General features: G+C 49.1%; 1 protein-coding gene across 14 annotated transcripts in view; it reads right to left on the bottom strand.

The window, feature by feature from the left end:
* Positions 1–23,322, bottom strand: part of PRDM16 (PR/SET domain 16) — a 363,626-nt gene that overhangs the window by 62,825 nt on the left and 277,479 nt on the right. The window contains exon 1 of one of the 14 annotated variants that reach the window (XM_072027026.1): positions 9,312–9,523. The exons of the other annotated variants lie outside the window; for them this stretch is intronic. The gene's annotated coding sequence lies outside the window, so the exon portion shown is untranslated. Of the gene's footprint in view, positions 1–9,311; positions 9,524–23,322 lie in introns of those variants that run through there. 14 annotated transcript variants of the gene reach the window in all.

Genomic DNA, 23,322 nt, shown 5'->3' with positions numbered 1-23,322 from the left:
GTAACCTGAAAGTCTTCCTCATTAACAGATGGAGACATTTTTTTGAGGCAGCTTCTTATTCTGAAGGTATAAAGTATAGATCATAGAATGTAGGCTGCAAAAACTCCTTCAAACTGTAATAAAAATTACTAATGTAATGCTAAGTAGGAAGCACCGTGTCACATTTCCAAGCTGTTCTTTAACACGTAAAACCATTAAAACATATGGTGAAAACAAGAATTGTCTTCATTCCCTTTGCAATACCCACACAGTCAGTCCAAGCCACTACCCAAGCCTTGAAATGCTGTTGAAACAGTTTATTAAGACCTAATCCTGCAGCCTTAAAAAAAATCTAATAGTGCAGTATTTCCACGGTATAAGTGATTTCTGTCTCTATCTGGCAGCCCCGTGAGTTCTCCAAGGATGAACATAAATTCAATTATACCAAATTAAATCTGAACACACATAAGCCACGTAACATTTTAATTGGGGCTGTTCTTAACTTTTTTGGAAGAGCTATACAACGGTAGAGCCTACCAGGATGATACGACACACATGCTTTTCTCCCTTGTGCTGCCTACTTTTATTAATTACTCTGGCAGAGATGTATTTATATTGGTGCTGTCAGTGTGTGAATAAAACCTCATGGACAAAAATGGTTTAATTAAAGCAGAAAGACGTGGTTTATGGGTGGTGAGCAAATCTGTTCTTTAAAGTCAGTAAAACTTTCATAAGTGGTTAGATACAAATAAATCCTAGGAAAACATTTGCACCAAATATGTCTTTTATATTTTATACCAAAGCATATCATATTATCATAAAAAAGACCTAAGCAGGAGCATGGACCCAATAATCTGTTGGCTGGAACCCTCGAGGGTGTTTCTCAGCTCTCAGTTCTTCTCTTTCACTCTGGATTAACAAAGCCACCTCTTCTGCCCCAAACCGCTCCGCTGCATCGCGAGAGCTTCAGAAGAGCAGCCAGGACAGGCACACGAGCCTCACCCTCTGCTCGGGGACGGCAGGGAGCACGATGCTCAGAAGGTGCCCCCCCAGTGCTCCTGGATCTGCTCCTTCCCAAGGGAGCTTCCCAACGGGATGGGGCTTCAACCACCCCATGCTGGGGACGGCCAGCGGGCACCACTGAGCTCCCCACCCCTGGCATGGTTCTTGGGCAGAAAGGAGCCCATCAGCAGCCACCAACGTGCTTGGAAATGCCTCTGGGGATGTCACCAAGCTTGGCAGCGCCATGCCGGGCACCTGTGGCCGGGCAGTGACCGCGCAGAGAAGCCGGAGGCACAGCAACAAGGAGGGAGCTGCAGAGCTGGGCACAATGCGCCCTTGGTGGATGGACAATCCTCCACAGAGACCGTGCTCCGGGCCAAGCCATGCCATAGATGTAGATCTCACGTTCTAATCAATAAAAATAAATACCTGACCTCAAGGAAAAGATCCTTCGTTTGACACTCCCGATCAGTCTTTATACTTCAAGCGCAGTTTTTACTGGCCGGGGTCCAGTTATCCTATGGTAATGTAACAGCCTTTTTCTTTACGCGAACAAAAGTCCTTTTCTAGTCCGAAGGGCCGCCGAGTTTATCCAAATACTCTCAGTTTCCTCCCAGCCCCCCCTGGAAGCGGCCGGCTCCATCAGAGGACACTTGTCCCCCCGGCAGGACGCGGCGGAGGGCTCAGCCCCCACCTGGCGGCACCGCGGGCAGAGCATCCGCACGGGGCAGCCCCGCCGCCCCCCGGCACCACTGGTTGGAAACACTAAATAGTCTTTTCCATGTTTCTACATCGGGTCTTATTTTGGCTAAGCCCGTCCAGTCTGTTAGCAGCTGCCAAGCGCATGAAGTAATGAGAAAGCATAGGGAGAGAAAGCTGACTTCATTCCAGCCGCGCTGCGGCTAACACACCCAGTATGTTCTGCGGCTGTCAGCACGTTGCTGAAGTGGACCTCATTAGCAAATTTGACTTTAAGGACCAGATGAGATGCATTCCTCCGGGCCACCTTCCCTCTGCTGCCAGCTAGCTCCAACCTGCTCATCCTCCCCTGGGCTCGGCAGCGGGCACCGCAGGGCTGCTCCGCGATCGGGGCCCTCGGGAGACACACGGCAGGGCTGGGATGGCCTGGGATGGGCAGCACACACCAAGAGAGAGGCAGGCAAACAGTGACAGCCCTGCACGGAGCTGTGGGAACACGCTGAGGACTAGAAACGTGGTGCACAACGACAGCTGGAAGGATCCGGAGTTGTCCGGCCTTAGGACTGGGTGCTGGGAGTTGGTCACAGGCTCCAGTTCAGGTGTTAGGCACCATCTGACGGCCAAGAGAGTGATACGGAAAGGAAAGAGCAGCTGCAGAGACTGTGGAAGCTTTGTGAAGATGAGAAATATCTGCCCCAAACACCCTGGAGATCCTGTGCTGGCTGCGAGAGGGACTGGCGGTTCTAGAGACCGTGTGATGAAACACAGTGAGGTAAATCCATCAGCTGGGCCACCTGCTTTGAACGAACAAGAACCGATTAAACTAGGGCTTTCACAGGACCCAGAATCATTACCAATGGGGGACAATCCTGAGCCATTACATTTAGGGCACGGGATCCCTCAGGACATAGCACAGGACAGCACCGGTGCCCTGGTCACCTCTGGGACCACCTCATGCAGCTCCCGGGCACTTACAGGGCAAATGCTGCGAGGAGAGGGGAGAGTGTCCACAGGGAAGTATTCAGGAGAAAATATTCCGGGGAAATCCTTCCTCATACTGAATCAGCACAGGAACACGACGTGTCCAACCCCTCCAAATAACTGCCCTGCCCCGCGATGAACGTTAAAAACGCTCCTCTTACGGAGCGTCGTTTCATTTCTGCAAGCCTTATTCACGCGATGAAACGAAATTTTCAGCAAATAAATGTCCATAAATCTCTCTGCCTTATTACACCGACTGCTGGCTAACAGAAACGAGCCCGGCTTCTCCCTGGAGCATGTGCTGCCTTCCTGACAAGGGGTTTGCAATAACACGCACAAGGACGGAGCTGGGCCCAGCGCTGCAATTTCCATGGGGCCGAGTGCCACAGGTGCACTAATATAGGCATTAGTGAATGATTAGGCCTCGTAAAATATATGAATGCTGTTTCTTTAAGAAGCCATAAAATTTTATTGAGGAAAAAATCCATGTGTAAGGCTTTTGGTTCGTTTCATGCGGTCATTCAGAATTTCACTCATTTCTGACAGGACTATGATAATTAAAACTGCGGCCTGGGTCTGGTTTCTATAAAGTCCATCTGGCCTTCCGCGATGGAGAGTTTTGGAAGTATGTAATTGCCTGGGCAGCAAATAACTATTTTGCCATCCGCAGTAGTTTAATTTTGTCCCTGCAGCAGGGGAGCTAAGTCAGAGGGGCAAAAGATCATTAACGTATGGAGCCAGAAAGAGGGGCTCCCCGAGCAGGCTGCTGGCCCGTATTTGTTGAAATGCTTGACACCAACGGGCCCCATTAATGCATGGGTTAGATACAATCTGTGGAAAAGGGTCTATTATAAAGGGATTATTTGGAAGTGTTCTGTAGGTGGGGGTGGGTGTGATTGAAGGACTTAAAACTGTTACATTAACCCTTAGGGCACTCCGAGCAGTAACAAACCTGGCATTAAAGGGCTGGGGTTTGTCACAATTTCTTCACTTCCCTCCTTCTCCGCCACGAGGTCAAAGAGATTAAAAACATCCATAATGTGCTCTTCTGTGCTATAAAGATGAAGCTTGTTTTCTGCCCGCTTTATGGCCGTGGCAGCTCCCCTGCCTCCCTGCTCTCACCCCGAACGGGATCATTAAAAAAGAAAACAAATCCCCCACGAAAGACGACGGCAGCGACACACACGCGCGTCCTTGTGCGTACTTACACGCTCAGGCAGAAGCAAGCCAACAGAAAGCCAGCACAGATGGAGTGGTGACAGAAGAGGCTCCGGAGCTCTGCTCAAACCCCCCAAACACGGCTGTCGGGACCGAGCCTGGCGGGGAACCAAGCGGGGACGTGGGGCCGGGAGCAGAGCTCCTCTGCTGGGGTCCGCAGGGCCCTGCTGCTGTCCTGAGCCCGAGCTCCCTCCCTCCGGGTGGCACCCAGAAACGCACCGAGGAGCCAGGCTTCTTAGAAGCTGTTAGGCTTTTATAAGTTGCGCAGAAGTCCATTTAAATACAGAATAGTTAATTTACATCTTAAACATCTTGCAGTTTCTTTGTTTTGCCAGTTTTGTCTCCCACTGGAGACACAAAGACCCTGACAGGCACCCTGCAAATGAAGCTAAGCGATCAAAACCTGCACCACCCGCGGCAGGCATGTCAACCACCATCCAGACCTGTTCACATCTTCACGTTCTTCTAAAATATGCACGCGTGCACTGACTAGCCTCGCTTTCCATCCAGTGTTTGGTCTTCCCTCCGTGCCCAGCACGTAGCAGGGCAGTTGAGACAAAGGACACCTGTATAGGGTTTCTTACGATGCAAATGGTATTTCTGTTATCGAGCTGCGGAGCACTGCACGCCGTGCGAACAACCTGTCTGCTCTGTGTTCTGAACCCCACTGCTCTCATGTCAAATTTTTGGAAGGCTCTTATCTCCGCAAATAGCTCTGCACACACTGTTGAGCTCAGCTATGCACTATTTACCCAGTGGTTTCTTTAACAACCTGGTCTTCTGCTTCCTTTTGCTCATATTAAACAGCAAGTCCAACAAAAACAAGTTTCTGTTTGGCCTGAGGATGAGGCACTGCTATGCCAACCATCTAGAAAGATGAGGAGATTGTCAGCTGAATTTGGACATTCTGAGTGCTTAGGAGCCATAATCATGGGATATGAGGCATAAAGCATCACAAAAAATAATGACAAGATCAAATGCAGCTATGCATGAGAAAAAACGATACGTCCCAAGGTGGAAAATGCACTGCTCCTGTGGCAGCTGGGATGAAATCCCAAAAGACTTCCCCATCACCTCGAGACTCATGCGTCCTCTGCATCACAGAAATAAGAGACGCAGGAGGAAAAGACCAGGAGAGAGGAAGAAAGGACCAGGACACTCACTCCGAGCACCGGGCAGACACAAATTATAAGGAGCAAGGTCCTCTTCCTTTGGCTGCAACGTGTCAACGTGACAAATTATTTACACAAGTGTGCATAACGAGCATCTCAATGGCTGCGATCATCGGCTATTTCAAGTGCAATTTTCTCTAGACTTTTGTTTTGCTTTCTTTCCAAGGATTCATTCATTTGTTATGATCTTGCAGGATCCTCAGATCAGTCACTGGATTCACAGTGTGTTTACAGCACCACTGAGAACCTGGTAAGGCCGCCAGCAGTGGGGAGGGTGTCCTATTTCCTCCGAGACCGTACCGCGCTGATGCAGGAACCTCAGTTACTGGCCCTACTTCTCTGGGCAGCTCTGGAATCGCTGAGAGAAAACATGTGCTTATTAACTGCTCCCCAGATCCCACTTGAAAGAACAACAGCAGATATCACAGTGGAAAACACACTTTATAGAGAATTATTGGAACCGCAGCTCTTCCCATGCAGCAGAACGTCTGTTTTCCTTGGCATGCCCATCTTTGCTCACCACAGCAATCTGACAACATAAACTACATCAGAAATGTTCAGCATCAACAAATGGTTCTGCTTGGAAGACCAAGTAGGTTGATTAAAAAACATAAATTAGAAAAAAAGGTTTTAAAACCTTTCTCTTCCAGCACGTGAGCCCAGCCCACAGAGGTTCCTACAGACCCAGCAGTTGCTGGAGCAGACCTCCTCCGTGGTGAGCCACACTCTGAAGCCACAGACACAACTCAGGTTTTGCATTTGATGTTTCAGAGCTGTGCCCAGCTTTAGAGATTGTACTGGACGATGCCAAGCAAAGGCTTTTTTGATGTGTGCATTCAAGAGATTGAAGCCTTTTCGGATGTGGCGGTACTCTAAAATCCATGCTGCATGCTGAATTGACAACACCCTTCATAATCTTGGCTATGATCTTAATCAGCAAGCCAAAAGGTCCGAACGAGCACACGGTTATCATGTCAGCATCCCCTCTGCACAGCCGCTCAGAGAGGGAGCAGAATTATTGATTCCCACCAAAACAACGGCGTCCTTCTGCTGCAACAGCTCGCAGACAGCCTCCCTCAGCATTTTATTCTCCTACGCCAAAGTCCACATGGAGATCACAGTCACGACAGTGCTGTTCTTGGAAATCACATTAAAAATCATTTTCTTCTCCTAAAAATACTCTAGATGTATTAAACCTATGTATTTTCTGAATCAAAAGGAGGGAAATTCTGCTAAGCAAAGTTAAGCGCAAGATTGCCAAAAATGCTGAAAAGGTCTCTCAGAACTAAAAAAAGAAACAGCATAAAAGAAGCTGTGAAAGTTTATGAGGATAAACACTGATGACAGGTGGAGTAGAAGCTGAAATTTGAACTCTAAAGTAACTGCAAATAAAGATTTGTTACAGATGGTTTTAATATGACCTAACACTGGGATGCCAGCTACGGTATCACTTTTTCCTGTAGGCTGGACAAAACTAATAATACAGTTATAGAAACATGTTTCACGAGTACAGATACATCAGGAATAAATGGCCTCTAATATACATGTGTTATGCCCCTAAGAGAGCCAGACAGGATCAATAAAACGCTGCTAAAGAGACGCGAGGCTGGAGCAAGCACCCACGCGGGTTTCAGCAGGTACCAGTGCACGCCGGCACGGCTGGCACAGCGTCGCCCTTCACACGTGTGCGTGTACGTGGGGGCGTGTGATGGAAATGTTCTGTCCTGGCATGTGTGCAATGTGTGCCACCGATCTTTTCATCCTGAAAAATAATAATTCTCTATTTTCTAAAGGCTGCATTTGGCATTTTTTTTCCCTCCCCCTTCACCTTTGCTAAAAGAAAGCGTAAGCCAGCAGTCTTAGCATTAGTGGCTCTAATTGTTCCACAATGACTTTTCAGAAGGGAACATTTGGCCATTTTTCAGCTATTAACAATTTTCTATTTTATTCAGGGCACCAAGAGTCCATTTCCTTCGAAGCGGTTGGAATTGTGCGATATCCTCTCTGCTCTCTTGGCATGAGTCATCGCGCATGCCGTAAGTCAGTTTGCAGAAGAAAGAAATAAGGCAAAATCATATATAATTCCCTTTTGTAAGGTCAAATTATCTCCCGTAACCGCTCGAACAATTGCACAAATATAGCAAGGTTTTGTTTTGCATGAACCCCGCCTGGTTCCCCTCATCAGGGGCACCGTTTGCTTTTCTTAAAATGTTGGAGCAACGCAAACCTGCGAGCCCTTAGAAGGGTCTGGAGAGCACCGAGAGCGGAGCCTGGTGCTGCAGCACAGGGCAGAGATGTGCTGGAGAGGTGTGCAGTGCCACACCAAGCTCTTGCCAGAGCACTGGGGCTGCCAGGAGCCCGACCCGGAGCTCTGCAGGAGGGCTGAGCACCAAGGTCATGCAGCGAGCCCAAAGCAATGGGTACAAACGCAACATCTGACAACACGGGGCCCTTCCTCATACCCACTGTGTTGCGGCAATTCCCAGCAAAGTGCACCAGAAGCCACCCCTGGGAAGCACACAGTGAGAGATGCCCAAAGCTCCTGCTGCCCTGTGCTGTACAGCCAGAGAAGCTGGCGTGCAGCCTTGGCTGGCCTCTTCCTACGGCCCTGCAGCCACCCGTGCTGCAGGGCAGGCTGCGGCCGCTCCCATGCAGGAATTGGCTGCGCACTGCTCACCGGCTGCTCTGGTGCTGCTCTGTCCCACGGGGGACTGAAAGCCGACCACCACTGTAGGCGCGGCTACCCGAGCTGTGCCCAGGAGCGCCCAAACCCCACAGCCCAGCTTCTCTGGAACTGCCCATGGCCACCATGTGCCTTCCCCTGGCTCTTGGCAATATCACTCGGAGGCGATGGGGAAAGGCAGGGCTGATGCTCCTCTGATTTCCTCCATAAATTCCTTGCTCTGGTGGCTGGGCTGTCTCAGACACTCAAGCAGACCGCATCTTCTCCAGGAGAGCCGAGAGGTTCTCGCCCTGAGCACTGCCCTCCGGCCCCGTTTCTGGGCTCCCTGCTTCATTTCCAAAGCCAAAGCCAGCTGAGACGCGCCTGGTTGCTACATCCTAGTCTAGACTCCAAGCATCTAACACAGTTGGCAGTTGGAGGCCTTCCTGCCAAGAGCAATGACAACAAACCCACTGCTCCGCAGTTCGAGGAGGATTTTTCTTTCACAGCATGGGAAATATGAAACACAAGCCAGGGTAGGAAACGCTGCATTGTTACTGTTCTCGCAAGGGTCGGCTGCCTTATTTGTCATCGCTGCTTCAATTGGGTTTTAGAGGAACAAATGCAAAAGCAATTAAATAAGACAAACTTTGCTGTATTTCCAGAAGTGCCAAATAGCCTGATATTTTAAGCCATATTTATCAAAAACACAACAGAAAGGGAAAAAGAACATTAAATCAGCCCACTAAGTGTGCAAGTGAAACTGATCAGGGCCACGTTACCCTGGTAGCCATTCCACCAAATGAATGCAGCCAGCGACAGGCACGAAGGGAAGCCACCTGCCTTACTTTGCGCACAGCAACACTCCCACCTTTTATTCTTACTGGCTCTGTGCATTCTTACACCAGGCACAGAGCAAGGCAAGAGGAAGGCGAGCAAAGACCCGAGCCCCGTGTGCAGGGCAAGTGAAAGGCAGCCGGGCAGAGGTCAGGGAGCCCCGAGCAGGACGCTCGCTTGGCTGCTGCAGCCCGGCTTGGCCTGGCAGGATCCGTGCGGGCTGCAGGAGCGCTGCCAGCGGCTGCTTGCACCGGGACCAGCTGGGCTCACCCCTGACACCTCTCCCACTACCGCTGTCCGTCGAAGCACGCAGGGAGCAGAGGCCTTACCGGGATGAGCAGAGGGTCCCCGGGATGAGCAGAGGGTCCCCGGGATGAGCAGAGGGTCCTCCTGGCCCTGGGAGCACCGGAGGCTGCCGAGGGTCCCCGGGCCGTGCCGCAGCGCGGGGCCTTCCTGGGCAGGAGGCGCGTGGCTCCCAGCGCCGAGAGGAGGCTCCAATAAACCCAGCATTGGGAACAGTAAAATTTTACCACTCACCTTATGTAACTTTTATTTTACACTCGATTAAGTTTTATTGCCGACTCCAAAGAATAAAGGCATTCTTACTGCAGAGAATTAGAAACAGCCTTTTTTTGGGGGGGGAGGAGGAAGGTGCGTTCTCGTATTAGGGGTTGCATTCCCTGGCAGCTTAGAAACATCAAGAACAAGCACAGTTTAAAACATGCACGTCTAATTCATGGCTAACAGAGAAGCAGCCTTACCTTTCTCGTGTCTTGTCAAGCAACCCCATGCTTTACTGCCACGCTGGGCTCTGCGCGTCCCAGGATCAAACTCAAGGGATACACTGGAGCAAGAAATCCCCGAGCTCTGTGTGCCCAACTCAGTACGACCGCGGCTGGCCTGGCACTTCTTGCTTTTTAATTGCAGCAGCAGAAGACCCAACCTAATGTTTATTAAGATCACCGAGGCAGATGCATCTGAACTACATACCCCAGCAAACTATTTCGCAGGAATACGTGTTGGTAAAGGAGGAGGAAGCCACGCCTTTCTGCATTTCCTTTAACTCATTATGCTTATTTTCTCAAACTTTTATGACTGTCAGGCACCACCAGCCCCTTCTGAATATGCCCTTGTTTGTCCAAGCGGACAGTGCCCCGGGCCATCGCGCCTGGGAAGTCGGGGACCGTCTGATGCCTGGTTTTAATACGGGCCAAGTCCTTCCCCCCCGTTTAGTATGATTTTATACTGGGTGGACATATTTAGGGCCTGAATGGTTTGACAGTCATGATTAATACCCTGCATTAGGAGATTCCAGTGAAAGTATTCAGGAGCACGCTGTGCAGTTTGGTTCTCATCAGATGGTCAGGTCTACAGGCCTATTAAAAACAGCAGGAGAGCTGCAGACTTAATCACAGAGGCTGGGCCCATGGCGGGAGGAAGAGCGAGATAAAAAAAAAGAGAGAATGAATAGACTGATAGAGCAGAGGTGCCGAGAGCACGGCTTCATGCACACTCCAACCAGCAGCGGAGCTGGGAGAGGTTTTTATAAAATCCGTGCCCAAAAAGTCACCTAAATACAAAACCTCTTCGCGAAGCCGAAGCAGGTTCGGTCAGGAGGCTGCACACGAAAACACCAAAGAGCTGAAGGTGAGAATTACTTATGGTCTAACAGCAAAAACCACAGCCCAGCAGCAGAGCAGGTGACGCTGATGCTTGGTATGGCTGCAGGCCCTGCAGGGACGTGTCGGAGCTGTCCGAGGAGAGGAGTCGGAGCCCTTGAGCCACCCAGAGGAAGGCCCCAGGGCTGGAGGCACCAGGAGCGAGGTGTGAGCTCTGAGCACGGCTGAACCCCAAGGAACTGGTGGTCCCCTTGGGCGAGCTTTTCCCCAGAGGCTCCTGCCACCTTCCTGGCCTGGCCCAGCAGCCCCACACCACGCCACGGGCACTGCCACCTGGATTCCTCCCTGTTTTAATGCCTGTGAGATGTGCCCACTGTTCCGTGTTCAGGTACATGGGGAAAACAACGTAAAAATAACAATTTGGTGAATACTGGAAATGTGTTTTCTTTAATTTTCCAATCATTTTTACTGGTTTCTCCCCATGCATTTTTTTACATCAGTCTCCAGTTTTCCAATTTGACATTTTACAACACCAACTTCTAATCACAAGGACTACGCATGAATCTGCACTCGCATCTGGGAAAAGCACATGGCATTCAATGGCCAATGAAAAAATAAATATTTTTTAGCTGTCACCCAACTATGGAACAAAAACTCAAAGGAGCACAGCTGAGCTTCGACACATCTGATCAGCTGCCTTCATGAATCCGTACAGTTCGGAGCATCCAACCAAAGCCTAACCAGAAGATCTGATAAGAGGGTTTGCACATCCATCAATGGACAAACGTTGCTTCTAGCAACGCCACCGAGGTTCACCAACAGCTTGGAGGAATCCCTAACTTTTCTTTGCTGGAAAGAAAAGCGACCTCAGCAGCGCCTGGAGGAAGACGAGGTCCCTGAGCCAGCCTCTGCCACCCAAGGAGGGCGAGGGCGAGCTCCTGCCACGCTCGGGGCTGGCTTCGTGTGCTGGGGCCGCCACCTTCCAGCAGTGCTGAACTTGCATTAGAAACCAAATCATCATTAAAAACCCAACGACACACAAACGGCATATAACAAAGCCCCTGAGGTGTTCAAAGTCTGAAAATCCTCTTTTTTTTTTCCGAGTGTCTGAATAACAACAAACCCAAAACAATAATTAATTCTTCTCCAATGCACAGAACCAGTTCAGTAACAAGCGCTAAAAATACATCTGAACCTGAGACACAAAAGAGGAGGCACGGAGCACTTTGAAAGTGTGCTCCAATAATTAAATAAATTAGACCTGAGCTTCTAAGCAGGGAAGGACAGAGAGTTCACTGCCAGCACCACGAGACGTTGCCAGGTCTCGGCTTGTTTGCGACGAGAAAAAAGGAGAAAACCAGCAGATTTCACAGATTCCCAAATTCCTAGCATTTTTCATTATTATTACTGCTGATTCGGCGTAGCGGTGCCCTCAGTAGATGGGAAGGGGCCCCGCCAAGCCCCAGCACCACCGCCCCGGGTCCCGCGGCCTCCCCACGGCCGGGAGCAGCCCTGGGAGCAGCGAGGACGAGCCTTGCTCCTCGGGAAGCATCCTCATTTCGTGAGACCGGGAGCTCGGGTGTGACGGACAGCAAGAGGACACGGGGACAGACCGAGCGCCCCGCTGCTATCTCGGCATTATTTGGATTTGCAGGTTATCAGTGGGGCAGCAACTTGGGCTATGACCTCATTAACTAATGTGGCCACATCAGCACCTCTCCGCGGCCCTTATCGCCCATCATGTGTCATAAAGCAGCCCGTTGACACCTCCTAGTGAATACCGGTTGTATCTTATCTCCTGCAGGGATAGGACCCTCGCTGGGAGACAGAGAGCATGTCTAGGAATGCGGCGAGGAGACAAGTTCACCAGCAGCAGCTGACAGGGGATGATTTCTCAAACAAACACCGAGGGGGAAATTAATGGGCTTGGGTTTGCCACTGACAATACCGAGCAGAGATACATTAACTTCTGACTGCTATAATTTAAGAATTATTTCTGCAATTTCAGGCCAAAGCTTCTGGGACGCTTCCATCACCGCATCCAGAGCAGAGCTGCTCTACTCTCCTGGCATCACCACCACAAGCCCAAGTCCAGTTTGTACCATTTACAGAAATACAGACTTATTCCTGGGCAGTGGAATTCCTTTCTCAGATCTGAACACAGCACTGGTGTTTTCTGCATGTAAAAATCTTTCTTTTGCATCTCACAAACTGGACACGGGTGGGAAGAAAGCAGCACACCCATCATACAGCACACCCAAACAGCTGGAGTGGAGATTAAAATGATGCCACAATGTCCTACCTTGTTTTACCAAGCACTGCTGTTATAAATGTGTTTTTTAAAGGTGCATTTTGCCAGGCAAATGGCACACTTAAGGGGCAGAAGCTGTGTTTGCTGTACAGAGGTCCAAGGAGCACTCAGCATGGCAGGGAGCGAAGCACAGGGACGGGGATGTTTCCAGTCGTGTATTCAGGGTCACAAGGAACCTGCTACATGCTTCGCGTTGTGGTTAAAACAAAAGACAGAGGGCACGCAGACTGTAAGTAACTCAAATGGACCTGTGAAATGGTATAGGGAAAAAAAAAAAACAGAGAGAAGGCAGGGAAAAAAGTAAAAAAAAAAAAAAAAAGACACAAAAAAAAACTCAAAGTGAAACTAACAGCATACAGAGCGAGCTGGTCCCCACTGACTGCATCAGGAGAGCAAAGCAGCCCAAAATAGGCAGCAGCCACAGAGACGTCCAGGCCTCCTCCCAGAGCTCGCAGAACAATGCCCCGCGTTCTTCCTACCCGCGCTGCCTACAGCATGAATGGGAAAGGCGATCTGCCGCCCAGGGCAGCGCTGCCCTGACAAAAACCCAGGGCGGGTGCCCTGACATGTCACCGCCTTTCTGTGCAACTTCGGGGAAGCTCTGTGATTTTCTCCTGAATGCCTCAGCTATAGAACCGTGCCCATAATAATTTCTTTCTTCCATCTGGGCTCTGACTCCACCACGTGCTCGCGGCAGCGGTCCCTCTGCCCTGCTCCCTACCTTCCTGGTGCCAGCACACGAGGATCCTGATGGGATCTCAGAGCTCACTGCAATGCAGTCGACAGACACCAGGTGTAAGCCACGGGCACACGGTGTCCATGAGACCTCTCTCCCGGTTCTCCAAGGAGGTGAAGCTTTCGGAACCAGCAGCACATCACAGCCAGACCTGCAGCCCCCGCAGGGCTGCCTCGTCAGACACCGACAGCCTTCCCCGGGCAGCTGGGACATGCGGGGTCGGTGCAAGCCCCAGACCACGTCATCAGCTTGCACAGACAGAGCCAAATTTAGCTAAATGAATCTACCACTTAGAGTTAAAAACAAACAGGAAAAAAATAATGAAATCTGGCACAAAGTTGTAAAAAATATCTAATGTTGCCCGATTTCTGTCCAGGACTGGAGGTGAGCTCAGTGAGTTCATCAGCAATGGTCACAGAATTGGACAGCTGACACCCCATAGGGAGCACGTTGTGTCTGTGGCTCTGCTGGTCAGCTCAAACTTACCTTAAATGCCCAGGGGAGCTTTTCTTGCTTCCTAACGATCTGTGGAGGCCTAAAGTGCCATTTCCACACCAACTCGGGTGTTCCCTTCTTTCTAATTGTTTTCCTTTCTCTGATTTTAGAAGGAGCATCTTGTTCTCAGCTACGTTTTTTATTTTGTACCTGATTTAACAGCAGAACCAGGAAAGTGCAGCTTGTGGGATCTAACAGCTGTAAAACTCCCGTGTCTGAGAATTCAGTTCCCAGTGGCTACACTAGGAAAAAGCACTCGGTCCTCCACAGTATTTTCTCATATCCAAAAACCGTTACTGAGTCTGGAGACTAAAAGATCCCCTACAATCAACACTGGGATAAAGACTCTTCACTATGCCTTTTCCAGACTTAAAACCAGATCTTTTATTAAACCACATTAACCTAAACATCCTCCCTTTATTTCTCCCCTGCTGGGTAACACCATGTCAGAACACGAGCTGCCAGAAAAACTCAGTGTCCTGCTGAAAGCTGTAAAAGAGGCTGCCTAAACGCACAGAACAGAAAACATAAACACATCGGGCTGACATATTTTGCGTGGATTAAACTGACCAGGAACATCATTATGACTTTTCTCCAACGGTATAAACAAAGCAAAACCTGATAAACATTTTCCATACCTAACACGCCAGGAAAAGTCGTTTCTGAGAACTCCACTAAAATCACGCTGCTCTAAGGAGGCTCCACTTGAGCAGAAGGAGCGAAGCGTGCCACAAAGCCCATATTGTCTGGGCTCTGCGCGCGCTCAATGCACCTTTGTGTACTCTAGAGGCAGCATTGTCTGAGGGATGCCGGCAGCAGCCAGGAGGTGACCCGGCTTTCCCAGCACCTCCAGGCACTTCGCTTTGCTTTGCCCTTCCACATCTCGGCCTCTGCAGCTTTTGGAAGGGGCTGCTCACTGCCACCCACCTCCTTCGGGCCGTGCCATCACCGGCAGCTGCCATCCTTGGAGCACTCCGGGACGACGAGGGATGCTGCGGGAGCACACAGAGGCCTCAGAGGGTCTGTGCCACGGTTCCCCAAAACCCCTGGTGCTGTACGTTTGTTATGATGAGCCACGACAGCTTTGTGAGCTGTGTCAGCTCGCCAAGCTGCAGCAGCCCGCTGCTGGCACTGACTGCCCCCAGGAAGAAGCGGTGCCAGCTGCAGCACCGGGTTTTGGCCAGGCCTCCTCCACCAAAACCCAAACCCCGAATGACATTTCACTTCACATCAAATGATTTTTTATTTTTTTGGTTCCGATTCCTTCTTCTTCAAACTTTTCTTTCTACCCGGAAAGAGAAACAGAAAGGACCAGAAAAGAATATCTGCTCGTAACTTTTGCACAGCCATCGCGGTTAAAGCATTACCTCAACGCGGAGGAATTTCTTCTTCTCCTTGTCACCTACATTACTGCCGAAGCTATGTGGGCTTCCCGGTCTTGGAACGCTTATGGAATTTCTTTAAGTCATATTTCTCACATGATGTCAAATGTCTCCAGGGCCTAATGCAGCCTCCGTGCGAAGCCAGAGTGCGTGCAGCGCTGCCCGACAGGCGAGCACGGCGCTGGGAGGCTGGGCAGGAGGCCACCAAGGAGAGGTTTTGGGAGGCTGCGCGCCCGCCCGCACCCCCCTGCACTGCAATACCTGCACATCGTGGCTTCGACAGCTGCTCCCGACAGGAGCTCCCTTTCTTTAGCTGCTGACACTCCTTCGCCTATTTCATGCAAGGGATCGCTTCGTTTCTTTTCTAAAGACCGTGCCAAAGAGCGCGTCCCCTGTGAATGATGACATTCGGTTAATAATTTAGCACCACGCTGCCTGCCGAATTTTCTGAATCAAAATATGATCAATGGGAAGGCAGCTGGGTTATTGAGTTTTCTGTCAGTTTTATTTCCTGAAGACATAGAAGAGAGTGCAAAGGATGCTTGCTGTGTAGAGCACGCTGCTGAAAAGTTACACTCGATCGATGCAAGTTTGCCAAAAATAATTATTCTCTCAGGGAATGTTGGAGACATTCTCTGAAACGCCGACCTCTCGAAGACGGATCTTGGGAAGTGCAAGGACTTCTGCTTGTCTTGGTGTTTTCTTAGCACCAATAAACACCTACGCTTCATTAGCCTACTTTTAATTTTTATGTTTTTGGTTGAAAAGGACGTGTCTGGAAGGTAGAATAAGAAAACCCAAGTGAGCAAACATAGTGCTGGCAGAAGCAGAAAGGCCCAGAGCCTCGCTTCTCTCTTCCAAATACATTGCAGGCACTCAGGCGGCTCTATCTGCGACAAGAGGAGCCCTGCTTGGGGTGCCCCCTTCACACCGAGTGTCTGTCAGCAGCATCAGGCAGCAGCCCGGGGAAGGGGAAGGTGCACAGCCAGAGGTGAAAGCGAGCCTGCAGCACGCAGGTGAGCCCAGCCCTGCAGCAATGCCTCCCAAACACAGCGTGTCGTGTTGAGCTGAGCTGCTGAGCCACCTCTCACACACACGGTCACAAATTCTAACAGCAGCGTCTCGCCCGCAGAGCAGACACCTTTTCCTCTTGCTTTCCTAAGGACCAAAACATGACAAAACATCGACCCGAAGACACGAATCAGGTTGTTTTCTCTCAAATACTCAGAGCTGGAGTCTGAATGCCCAGAGAGCTTCTGGTGTTTGCGTAAGATGGGATCTGCCTTTCTCCATTCCTGTTAAGTTCACTGTAACCTCGCATGTGTGGGTTGATTCATTTTTTTTTCCCTTTAAGATTGATTACATGCTAAGCAGGGTTTCTTTAGCGAGCACTCACATCTCTAATTATTAGCACTGCCAACTTTCCCAACACAATGCTCAGTGTCAGATAAACGAAATCTGTTCCTGTCTGTTCTGTAACTGATACCAGCTCCATAGTGACAGTCCCTGACCTAAGGACCCCAGGCTTTGTGCCGTGCTACATCTTTACTCTGTCGAGAATGGACTCCACACACATCAAAAACATCACCAATATTAATTAAATCACAGACACTGTTATCACCCCACTGAATAATGGCCTTTTCCAAGCACTACTGAGAGCCTCAGCAATGCTTTTCTACTGACAATGTTCAAAACGGTACATTTCCAATAATTTCTTTCATCTTACCCACAACATATTCGAATTAGTGTCTATTACATTAAAGTACTCAGAAACCTGTTAATAACCTGTCTAAATGCAGCGCATACTTTACAGACATATAGGAAGATTCTTTTCATAATGTGAAAAAAAAAAAAGTAATTATTAGGTACACAAATATCAGCAGTCTGACTACAAAATGGATATTCTGGCCACCTGATATATCCTGGCAATGTGGATATTTGGGTGGTGTCTGACACAACGGGCTCGAAATATCAGAATTTGGAGTTTTTAAGTGCATATAATGCAAACAGCAGTGTAACTGTGGATCAGTGATACTTTTCTGAAGGGATACCTCAGCACGGCACAAACATCCAGCCCTGGAATTCCCTAAAGGCAGACAGAGCAGGGTGCCCACGGAAACAGGAGACTTGTATGGGCTCTGCTGGGCAGTACAGAAAATGGAGCAGAATTTGGAATCTGGCTTCATTACGGGGTGACTTCAGAATTAGGCACCTGGCGGAGCCTTTCGTGGCACAGGTACTATTGTTACTACAGCTAAGGGAGAATACCTTTAGGAGTGAATTTTTAAAGTATGATGTCTGATTTTTTTTCAGTGCTGCCTAAAGCTAGAGTGTATACCCAGAATGAAGACATTTCCTTCCACAACTTCACAGCCAGGTCTCGCTGTCACAGCAGTGAGCGCTATCTGGCTTGCTTTCCACTGATGACTGCTCTGTGAAATTCGGTAATTACTCAGAAGAGGACCAGCCGATGCCAGCCAACTCCATCTACTTCCTTCAGTGAGAGAGACTTATTTGGAGACAGAGAATGACTGCAAATGGGTAAACGTTAATAAAAAAAAAAATAAAGAAATGCAACTCCCTTTCCTATGCCCACTCCAAAACCAAGAATGGAGAAAAAGAGAAGAAACTCAAACATAAAAATTCAGTAATAGAAAATGGGCTACATAAAGCCTTGTTCAGCGAGCCCACCAGCAGCAGAGCAGAGACACTTCCATGTTTGTCAGCGGGCACAGCCAGCAGCACGGCGATGCAATGCTAACAACCCCAAAAACATCAACTTGATGGTCAGCAGAGGAGCTTTTTGGGTAATTTGGACTTGTCTTCTCACCTGGAGGGATTTAATGGAAAGCAGGTTCACTTCGCACACAAGTGACACATTCTGAAAAACCATTCTCTGGTCACTTGTAAGCCTCTGTGTAACTCACTGATCTCTCAAGTATCTGTCATGAAAATAAAAAGCCTGAAATAATACTTTTGGCCAGCATTAGAGTCACTTCTGGGGTGGGGGGAGTATGATGAGCTAGTAAAGGCACAAAGAGACATAAATGCAGCAAACCCTAAAGAAAGCAAACGCTTTAATTCAGTGTTAGTAGAGAGCCTGACCTCAGTAATTTACTCCAAAAAACTATTACTGGTTTTCTTTGTAATGTTATTTATTATAAACATCTAAACTGTGGTTAACTTAAATGTTTTTAAAAAGAATCAATAAACTTGATTGAAATACAAAATGAAACAGAAGAATAAATGGAAAAAGATGTACGCTGCTGCTCCCTGTGACTTCTGATGCATGGAAACCAGAGCTGGGAGCTTCAGCATCCCCTGTGTGTGCTGAATGTAAATGCGGGCGCTGCCCAGGGGATGAGAACCCCAGAAGCAGGGTTCCTAAAACCAGAGTTCAGGCCTCTGTTGGCTGAAGATGACTCCCAGAGGTTTCTGGTCACTCACAGTACGGATTTATCCATGAGCACACAAAGCCCAGCGCTGTGGTTTCACTGTGCTTCATCACTCCTTTGCTGTCTGAAGGATGGGGAGCCTTCAAACTGGATGAGTCTGGGCTCTCAAAAAGGCTCCTGTCCATCCTTTGAGGGTCACATAAGCAGAAGAGGATCCCTGGCACAGAGCATCTCCCTCTTTTGGGGATTCACGATGGCTGCACCATCACTGCGGTTGGGAACCTCGTGTGCCTGCTGCACCGGGCGGGGAGCCTCTGACCTGGGACTGATGGAAGGTCTCCAGGTGATCTGCTTCATTTCCACCGCTCGGCAACCCCGGGCACAGGGAAGCCAGAGGAACAGTTTGCAGGCGCAAACAAAGCATCTTAGTCAAGGCTAATGCTGCGCAACACAAAGATTTCAGTGTTATTTCAGCACAGACGTAACATTTCTGCTGGATTTCTAGGGCCTAACCAATTTGTGAGAGGAACCAGTCTGAGTTTGCCGTTTCTCAAACACATCCCGAAGATGGAAAATACCTCCTGACTTTGAAGAAACTCATTTCCCCTCTGCTGGAAATGTCTCCTGAACCTGGATAGTTACAGGGGAGGAACACCGCCCTCCAGAACAGCAACCCGTGTTTGCTGTCTCATGCTCACCCTGGCAGCAAGGCACAAAACCAGGAATGCTCTCTGGAACCTGAGACACAAGTCCCAAGAGCTCCCCAAGAACATCTGAGAACAGAAGCTGCTGCTGTAGCTGAGTCGATTTGGAAATATTCATCATAAAACCGTTCTCTAATCAATATGAAAATATCTACTGCAGTGACTCCAATAGTGCTCCTGTTAATTATTTCATTGCTTTTAGAGGTTTGATAAATCCCTGCATTTTCGGTCCTTTGTATTTCTGGATGGATCAGAGGCTGGGACAAAGCTGAGATGTTTGCCATTTTTTGGCACGGAGCCTTAGTTTGCTTTGGTACAATCTGGAAGAGTTTGAGTCCAATAAATTGAGTTATACTGAGCAGATTTGGAGTGAGATTAGAGCCCAACACAAAGGTTACTTCAGATGAGGCAGATGTTTAAGAACATTCTTTTCATCTTCAGCACTGATCTGCATTTCCCTTTTCTGAGAAGCACCTACTGTAAATAAGCAGCCAAATACCCTAACGTGACACATTCAGCAATGTGCATGGTTTTCCACTGGAATTTCCTCTTAGATTAACGTGTCCAAACTTAAAGGTTAAATTCCACAGGCCTGCAGAGCTGCTAGGCTTCTCTGAAGACGAATTTGGTTTTGTTGTCGAATAATTTTGAAGCAATTTGCTCATGCGTGGTGATGTGACTGAGAAACCACCTTTCTCCCCGACAGGTTTTCAGGAAAGCTGAAGGATCACTTTACATATTCAAAGGACTTGGCACAAACACGAGAATAACTTAGCCTGGGAGAGTTAATGCGATCCTCAGACACGTTCTCTGCTTCTGAGGGGCGCCTGGACGCTGAGCACTTCTGCCACCCGTCAGCTCGCAGCCACCGAAATGCCGCGGCCCCCGCCAGACGCGGGGAGCTGACACCGCGCTTCCCCGGTGCCTGGTTTGTGGGCACCGGCTGTCCTCACGCTAACCAATAAATCTGGGGGGAAAAAACAGCACCAAAAACACAGGAGGCGTACCCGCAGCATGCGTTACCACCTTGTCATGAGGGGACTTTAGCAGGAATATTCCCCACCCAACGCTCTGGAGCTTGTGGAGCCTCACACATGCAGAGGCAGGAGCCTCTGCCCAGCTGCACACTGGGTGCACGGGGCTGGGAGGGACAGGCCGTGCTGCCAGCCGGTGGGTGAAAACGTTTTCCATTCAGCTAGGTTTGTGCAGCAGCTTTTTAACTTACTGGGAGGTCTGCGGAGCTGTCATTTGCTTATTTTTCCACTCCAGATAGGTCACTGTGACTGGTGAGATAGGCACGGGGGGAAATACAACACTTCCTGACACATCCACAACTCCGGCTCCACAGCTCCCCGCACAAACCTGGGTTACTTTGAAAAATATATGAAATAAATAAAATTCATGGGTGATGAGAGACTGTATCAGCGTTGATTACTAGTAAGCAGGTTTGTTTTCTGGCCTCAACCACTTCCCCTACTGGTGGTGTAACGGGGCTATGGGGTGCCTGCCTCCAGCGCGGGGTCCCAGCCCTTTCCCTACAGACAGCATCGGGCTCGTAGGGTTCAGTTCCTCGCTCTGTCCCTAGGAATCACTGCAGCTGTACGACCCGTCAGTGAAACAGGCGCCTTCTGACGCCCCGAATGTTGTCCTTCCTCCCCAAACTCTTTTTCACAACTTCTTTTCACGACAGTTATTAAAGGCATGTTGATTACTTGTGTAATTGACTGGTACTGCGGGTAACAACACAGCAGACTAATTGAAATGTATGAGAAACAATTACGAGTAATTGGAATCAATTAATTGATGATTTTCTTGGGAGCTGCTGCTTGATGCGGGCAAATTCTAATTACACTTACCCAGCCTAGGAAAAAACGGAGAGCCCATTATAGATTTTGAAGTAAGGCTGGGCTCTTTTCACCCGAGCAGCTCCTGTCTAAGCACAAGCAAATCTTTCGGAGCAAAGCGAGCGGAAAACAAAACGGGAGGGCAGGAGGAGGTGTGAGCGGAGCAGCTCTCAGCGTCCCTCCTTGTGACGAGCACTAAATGGTATCCGTGTCTGGATTCTGGACGCACCACACGAGCTCCATCAGGCCCCACCACCTGCGAGCAGCGTCCAGCAGCACCCAGCTTGGTGTCTGCTCCTTGTCGGATGGGGACAGCCCGGGTTTTGCTGCCCGGCTCCTGCCGTCCTCCCCGTGCTCACACCGACATTGTGCTCGCTCAAAGCCAGGCTCCCGCGCGCAGCAGGCACGCCTTATCTCCGCACCTCTTGACCCTGAGTCGAGTACAGGATTTTATTCCTACCGGGCAGCTAGCAGGTGACAAAGTCCTTTGGCTCCGTCTTTAAAGAATAAAAGGAACATCATCTTTAAACCTATTCCTGTTGTGTTGAATACGTTAAGTCTAGGTCCACAAAACTCCTTTGAGACCATCTACCTTTATGAACACTAATTAGGAAGACAATTGCATCTCCCTCATCAGCATCACCTTAATTCTGAGAATTTTCAGCAATAAAAATGGATGGTTGTGCTGAATTTTCTCTTTCATGGAGCCTAAAATTCAAAGTGACTGCGAGGTGACAAGTAAAAAAACTTGACATAAATGAAAACAATCGTAAATGTATATAGTTGCTTATGTTTCAAAGAAATATGCATTTTTCTGTAGAAGCATGATTTGTTATTTGTTAGAAAACTCCTATTTTACAAAGAATGGTACAAGGAACACCTTAAGCATTCAAGCAAGTGACACGATGCTACATTTTTCAAGGCAAAATAAGTGCAAAGCATCAAAATCCCACGGACAGTGAAGCACCCGGCAGCAGCGAGGTGCTGAGCACAGAAGCTTCCATTAGTTTGCAAGAGCCTAGTACTCTTCTAGTAATTCTAGTACTTTTCTTCTAACAACAAGATTTTAAGAAAATATCAGGAACATCTATGGCACTTCTAAAAGAAACAGTTCCCCATTACACAATCCTGTAGGAGTTAAAGCTTTGCTGGAAATATTCCATATTCTGCTTTATTATTTTGCTAAGAACAGGAATTAAAAGCGCTTCCCTGTCCGTCCCTGAAGACGCACGAGGGAGCAGCCCTTATCGCAGCGCACTTTCATACTTGGCCTGGCTTTGAAAGCGCTTTATCAGGTCTCACAGCCACACCACTTGAGCTGAGGAGCTCTGGTGGGGAAAGGACACGAGACAATCGGGGCAACTGCAAGGTGAGTGCCAACGAAACCGCGAAGTGGCAGGAATGGATGCACGTGGGAGAAGAAATGCCATCTCCCTGTGCGACAACACTGAAACCTCTACCCTGCAAAATTAACTTTTAGCCTTCAGAAGTCTTTTTTTTCTTTTTTTTTTCCCCCAACTTCTATTTAACAAGTATGTGTCCTGTAGCCAGCTGGGTGCCAGGGAAAAGCCCCCTGGAAGCACAGTGAGCTCCCAGTGCATCGCCCCTGGGGGATGCTGCAGGGAAGCTGCACGGGTCCCACCACGATTCACTCGAAAGAATTCAGCACTACCTCTATAAGCTTGTCCCAGGCGTCCAGTGTCAGATAAAAGTGACATGAAAGCATTTCTCCTTGCCGCATTCGGGGCTCCCTCGCGTCCCATGGCAGAGCAGTGAGAGCTGACAGTGCACAGTGGCCACCAAATTGTTCAGCAAACTATGTCATGTACGAGATAGCACGAAGAGCCTGCAGCTAACAAAGTGTCTCTGCTCCTTTGAACTCGTGATGAGCTGTGTATGTTTTCTCCTCTTTATTTTTGTAACTGCTCTGGACCCTGAGGCAGGTGGTGAAAAAAAAATCAAGGCAGGGTTGCAAGGAGCAACAGCCCTCTGGTCTGAGGGTGAACAGAGCCGAGCAGGCACATGGCATTGCCACCGGTACCAGTACAGCCCCACGATGCTGGAGCCCTGAGATCTGCAGGAAACCAAGCTCCAGTTCGTGGGGCATCCCTCGCTGCACCGACCAAACCCCACAGTCCCCAGAGACCTCCCTCCATGTGCTCACTCGAGCAGATGTACACAAATTGTAAGCGGGCATCCCTTTGGCATAAAACCCTTGGGAAGGATCAGAGCCTCTGGTGGGAGAGTGTGGAAGGACGTGCCTGGTGTGATTAACACACATTAATT

The sequence above is a fragment of the Anas platyrhynchos genome, chromosome 22, assembly GCF_047663525.1.
Source record: "Anas platyrhynchos isolate ZD024472 breed Pekin duck chromosome 22, IASCAAS_PekinDuck_T2T, whole genome shotgun sequence".
NCBI classification, from domain to species: Eukaryota; Metazoa; Chordata; class Aves; order Anseriformes; family Anatidae; genus Anas; species Anas platyrhynchos.
Note: the sequence above shows the minus strand (reverse complement) of the source record. Positions and strands in the feature narration are given on the sequence as shown.